The 6,000-nt window shown below is 43.8% G+C and overlaps 1 long non-coding RNA gene across 1 annotated transcript; it reads right to left on the bottom strand.

The window, feature by feature from the left end:
* Positions 1 to 4,523: 4,523 nt before the first annotated feature.
* On the bottom strand, positions 4,524 to 4,960 carry LOC309554308. Its single transcript, XR_014225227.1, has 3 exons — positions 4,882 to 4,960; positions 4,706 to 4,788; positions 4,524 to 4,610 (listed from the first exon to the last, which is right to left on the bottom strand). It is a non-coding gene; the product is annotated as an uncharacterized lncRNA (long non-coding RNA).
* Positions 4,961 to 6,000: the final 1,040 nt, after the last annotated feature.

Here is a 6,000-nt window from a genome sequence, read left to right as displayed (position 1 = left end):
CTAGAGGGAACACCAGTAGGGGGAAGGAGGTCCTGATTCCTCTATATAGATCTTTATATCACTAGAGGGGTCACCGGCAGGGGGAAGGAGGTCCCGATTCCTCTATATAGATCTTTATATCACTAGAAGGGTCACCAGTAGGGGGAAGGAGGTCCCGATTCCTCTATATAGATCTTTATATCACTAGAGGGGTCACCGGCAGGGGGAAGGAGGTCCTGATTCCTCTATATAGATCTTTATATCACTAGAGGGGTCACCAGTAGGGGGAAGGAGGTCCTGATTCCTCTATATAGATCTTTATATCACTAGAGGGGTCACCAGTAGGGGGAAGGAGGTCCTGATTCCTCTATATAGATCTTTATATTACTAGAGGGATCACCGGCGGGAGGAAGAAAGGCCTGATTCCTCTATATAGATCTTTCTATAGATATAGATATTTCGGCGGGAGGAAGGAGGTTCTGACTCGTTTATAAAAATCTTTATATCACTAGACAGTTAACCGGAAGTAGGCAGGAGGTCCTGATTCCTCTTTATAGATCTTTTATATCAGAGGGGTCATCGGCGGGAGGAAGGAGGTTCTGATTCCTTTATATAGATCTTTATATCACTAGAGGGGTCACCAGTAGGGGGAAGGAGGTCCTGATTCCTCTATATAGATCTTTATATTACTAGAGGGATCACCGGCGGGAGGAAGAAAGGCCTGATTCCTCTATATAGATCTTTCTATAGATATAGATATTTCGGCGGGAGGAAGGAGGTTCTGACTCGTTTATAAAAATCTTTATATCACTAGACTGTTAACCGGAAGTAGGCAGGAGGTCCTGATTCCTCTATATAGATCTTTATATCACTAGAGGGGTCACCGGCAGGAGGAAGGAGGTCCTGATTCCTCTATATAGATCTTTATATCACTAGAGGGATCACTGGCAGGAGGTCCTGATTCCTCTATATAGATCTTTATATCACTAGAGGGGTCACCAGCAGGAGGAAGGAGATCCTGATTCCTCTATATAGATCTTTATATTACTAGCGGGGTCACCGGCAGGAGGTCCTGATTCAGTTGTATAAATCTTTATATCACTAGAGGGGTCACCAGCAGGATGGATGGGACTTCATACCTCTATATAGATCTTTATATCACTAGAGGGGTCACCAGCAGGAGGAAGGAGGTCCTGATTCCTCCATATAGATCTTTTTATCACTAGAGAGGTCACTAGCAGGAGGAAGGAGGTCCTGATTCCTCCATATAGATCTTTTTATCACTAGAGGGGGCACCAGCAGGAGGAAGGAGGTTATAATCCCTCTATATAGATCTTTTTATCACTAGAGAGGTCACTAGCAGGAGGAAGGAGGTCCTGATTCGTCTATATAGATCTTTATATGATTGGAAGGATCACCGGCAGGAGGAAGGAGGTCTTGATTCCTCTATACAGATCTTTATATCACTAGAGGGGTCACCAGCAGGAGGAAGGAGGTCCCGATTCGTCTATATAGATCTTTATATGATTGGAAGGATCACCGGCAGGAGGAAGGAGGTCTTGATTCCTCTATACAGATCTTTAGTGAGACCTCATTTAGAATGCTGTGTCCAGTTCAGGAGACCTCACTTGCAGAAAGATATTGATAATAAAGAACGAGTCCAGAGATGGGTAACGAAAACGGTGAAAGGTTTGGGGGATAAAAATATCAGGAGAGACTTCAGGAAGTTAATATGTACAGTCTGGAGGAAAGAAGGGAAAGGAGAGACATGGATGAAACCTTTAAATACATCAAGGGGGTGAATAAGGTTTTAGGAGGGCAGAATTTTGATAATGAAACCAAAACCAAGATCACGGGGACATGACCTCATACTCACTGGAGGAAAGTTAAAAAGGAATCTTAGAAAGTGATATTTTACTGAAAGGGTAGTGGATGCTTGGAATAAATTTCCAGCAGAGGTAGTGAGACAGTCAACAATAAATGGCTCCAAACATGCTTGGGACAAACATAGATTGATGCTTAGACAAAAAAAAAAAAATAAAACAATACAAAACATATATAAAACAGACACAATGACCCACTCGGTCTACCTGAAACCCAAAAGTCCCAGACTCACACATGCCACCTGCTGGTTGCAGAATGTAAACATGAAATATTTGTGTGCAGTATTTCATGTATAACTGGCTACAATGAAATACATTACATTTTACTTTTTTATTCCTAACATTGACACAGAAATCTGGAAAAATGCTATAGCTTTCTTTTAACCTCAGAGCTGTGATTGTGTGCTAAATAGTGTGTGAGACATTTCCAGGTTTACAAGCATCATCCAAGGTCTATGGTAACGCTTAGGCCAGTGGTCCTCAACCCTGGCCTACAGGGCCCACTAACAGGCCAGATTTTAGGTATTACCTTGGGGAGATGCAGACTAGAGTACTGCAATCACTGAGCAGCAAATGATATCACCTGTGATGTATTTCAGTTATCTTGCAAATCTGGCCTTTTAGTGTGCCCTGTAGGTCAGGGTTGAGGACCACTGGCTTAGGGCATGGGTCTTCAAACTATGGCCCTCCACCTCAGGAACCCAAAATCCCCATCATGCCTAGTCATGTCTGTGAGTGTCCGGGTTTTGCAATGCCTCATGGGATGTGTAGTTCTGCAACAGCTTGGAGGGCCGTAGTTTGAGGATCCCTGGACTAGGAAGTAAGAGGTTGTCTCAATGGCTTTGTAGTAGAACGTGAGAGATCTGTACGTATGTGTTTGAATAGGCGAGAGTCTATGTATGTGTATTAGGAAGTGTGATGTGTATGGTCTGCCGATGTGTGTTCGGTGTAAGGACGAGGCCAGCTGGGAGTTGTGGCACACTGCAGTTTTCCTGAAGGGTTTTACTGTTGAATAATTAATTACTGTAAAGAGTAAAGCCTCGTACACACGCAACAATTGTTGGAAAATTCAAGGCCAATGTCCGATCGGCCGATTGTCGGCTTGTTAGTATGATGCTTCCGAGAACTGACTCCGACTTTTCGGCCGAACAAAATCTGGTGGGCATGCTATAAAATTTTTGTTGGCGGCCGTCAACAGAACGGCCAATTTTCCATCAGCCAGTACAGATTTCGGCAAACAAAAATCTGATGAGCAAGACTGGGCATGCTCAGAGAAGAAAAAACACACAGAAAGTAAACCATCACATGACATCACTTCTGAAGTTGGTTTTTGTTGGCCGAGAAAATTCGTGTGCAGTCTAGGCACATTTCAACCAACACAACAACACTGGACAAAAGACGGCCGATCGGTCGGCCGATAATCGTTGCGCGTGTACGAGGCTTAAAAAGACACCCTGAACTCAAAGAGCCTTCCAAACCAGGGAGCACCCTTTGATCAGCTTGGCGATTTGGTCATTGAGGAACTTACCACACAATGCCATATGTGGATGCTATTTCCTCCTGTATTTCTTTGAAGGCATCTAAGGCCAAAAAGGCATCTTCTGCATAGTCCGCCTCGGTGTCCTGCGACATGCCCACCAAGTTAATGGTGTTATCCTGGGTGGAGTACTACTGAAATAAACAGGAAGACCTCTCCAGAGAAATATCACACCCCCTCTTTCCTTATCTTGTGCTGAGAACCATTACATCAGCTCAGAGGGAATGACTGTCTGTCTGCATGATACCCTCACGGGCCTGTGCCACATTCATCAGCTCGATTAGGGGAAAGCATGATACCATCTTTAGGAAGACTGCAGCATGCTCATTAGAGATCATCCCATTGGTTATTTCTCTGCATTTCATCCAAGGGGATACAGGATTGCTTGTGCCTTAGTATGTGAGATATGCTTGCTTAAACTTTGGGACAAATGTGTGATCGGTACCTGTTGGGTTCAGTCCAAACTTGAGTTTGTCTGGACTTGAATTAATATGGGCACATGGCCCAATTAGGTGACTATCAATGAACTAGTATGGCCATATTAGATTAATGATGTCACAAGCATCCCCACCCTTTTCTATACATGCAGCTGTGGGGTTGGGAATCCCCCACCCACAGTTCATTGGCCCAGAAGTGACATCTAACTTCTGGCTTCAGACTAACTTGGGTTCAGGCCAAATCGAAGCTCATCCTTAGTACCTAGTGTAAGTGGGAAAGTGGCAGACACTCCACACCCGATACGTCCACATTTTTAATAACTGAATGTAATATAGTTCCATGTTTCACATTTGTACAGTAATGGCTTAGCTTAAGAGAAGCCATCAAGAAAGATTTTTCCTGTAACAGCTGAATTTTCCATCCAGCAGTGCGGGAGAAGAGGTGAATTAGCCATCTCCTCTGGACCTTGCACCAGTCCCCGGAGTTTTGCAATGGTATTCTTCATCCACCACTGCCAGAGAAAAGGCACATTAATCTGGTCTCTTCTGGACCTTGCACCACTCCCTGGAGTTTTGCAAAGGTATCCTCCATGATCCCGCACTGCTAGAGAAGAGGTTCATTAGTCTGGTCTTCTCTGGACCTTGCACCACTCCCTGGAGTTTTGCAATGGTATCCTCCATGATCCCGCACTGCCAGAGAAGAGGTTCATTAGTCTGGTCTTCTCTGGACCTTGCACCACTCCCTGGAGTTTTGCAATGGTATCCTCTATGATCCTGCACTGCCAGAGAAGAGGTTCATTAGTCTGGTGTCTTCTGGACCTTGCACCACTCCCTGGACGTTTGCAATGGTATCCTCCATGATCCCACACTGCCAGAGAAGAGGTTCATTAGTTTGGTCTCCTCTGGACCTTGCACCACTCCTTGGAGTTTTGCAATGGTATCCTCTATGATCCTGCACTGCCAGAGAAGAGGTTCATTTGTCTGGTGTCTTCTGGACCTTGCACCACTCCCTGCAGTTTTTTTAATAGTATACTCCATCCAGCACTGCTGGAAAAGAGGTGCATAAGTCTGGTCTGCTCTGGACCTGGCACCACTCCCTGGAGTTTTTCAATGGTATCATCCATCTAGCACTCCCAGAGAGAAGGTGCATTAGTCTATTCTCCTCTGGACCTTGCACCACTCCCTGGAGATTTTGCAGTGGTATTCTCCATCACTGCAAGAGAAAATCATTAGTCTGGTCTCCTCTGGATCTTACACCACTCCCCGGAGTTTTGCAATGGTATCCTCTAACACTAGATGGAAACTTCAGCTAGGACAAGTAACAGCCATCCCAAAAAGCCCTTTTAAAGAGGATTAGAGGATGTAGCTTTGAGGTTTCTTTGAAGTATCAAACTGCCAGTTGTGTTTTTTTCATCCCCTCCTCCCCTGTGTATTAGAACAATGTGTATCCCTGTGTTTTGTATTAGAAGGAGCTGGGAGATGGGATTCTGATTTTCTGTCTTAGGACTTTATTGTTACGTTAGAAGTCTGAGGAGATTGTCTCCTGAAAATATTGTTTACAGATGCCGGCTGGAAGGCCAGTCTGTACAGATCCATATGAAACTATTGTGTTCGTTTAGGAGAAGGTCCACCAGAGCTGTGCGTCACGGAGTGTGAGATGTCTTGTGTCCTCCCACCCTGTAGGTGTCATCGTTGTTTTCTTGTGCTTTGTAGCTAAAGGCCTATTTCGTTTCCATTGGACCTTCTTACCCATTCCCCCACCGGCGGGGGATGTCTCTTTTTGCCTCCAAACATATTATCTTACTTTTGTATCGCAGAGACTGTTTCAAGGTTATATTTTAAGAAAATAGTATTATTTTATTATCAAGATTACATTTAGTTTTTTTAATTGCTTTTTAGACTTTCTGTTGGTTGTGCTATGTGAATAAATGAACACAATGATAGATGTGTAGTGAACTATAGTCACAGAGCAACTTGATGGCAAAAAAATAAAAATAAAAAAGGAAAGAAAAAAAAATGAAAAAATTAAACATAATAATACACAAGAAAAGGTTTATCCTCCAACATGAATGGTGTGACAGGTTAGGAATAGGCTACTGGTTGTTGAAAGGCTCCACTAGAGGTTGATGTCTCAGTTTTGGGTGGTATTAAATCATCATGGATA

The sequence above is a fragment of the Pelophylax lessonae genome, assembly GCF_965119305.1.
Source record: "Pelophylax lessonae genome assembly, chromosome: 4".
NCBI classification, from domain to species: Eukaryota; Metazoa; Chordata; class Amphibia; order Anura; family Ranidae; genus Pelophylax; species Pelophylax lessonae.
This window is presented reverse-complemented; position numbering and strand designations above follow the sequence as displayed.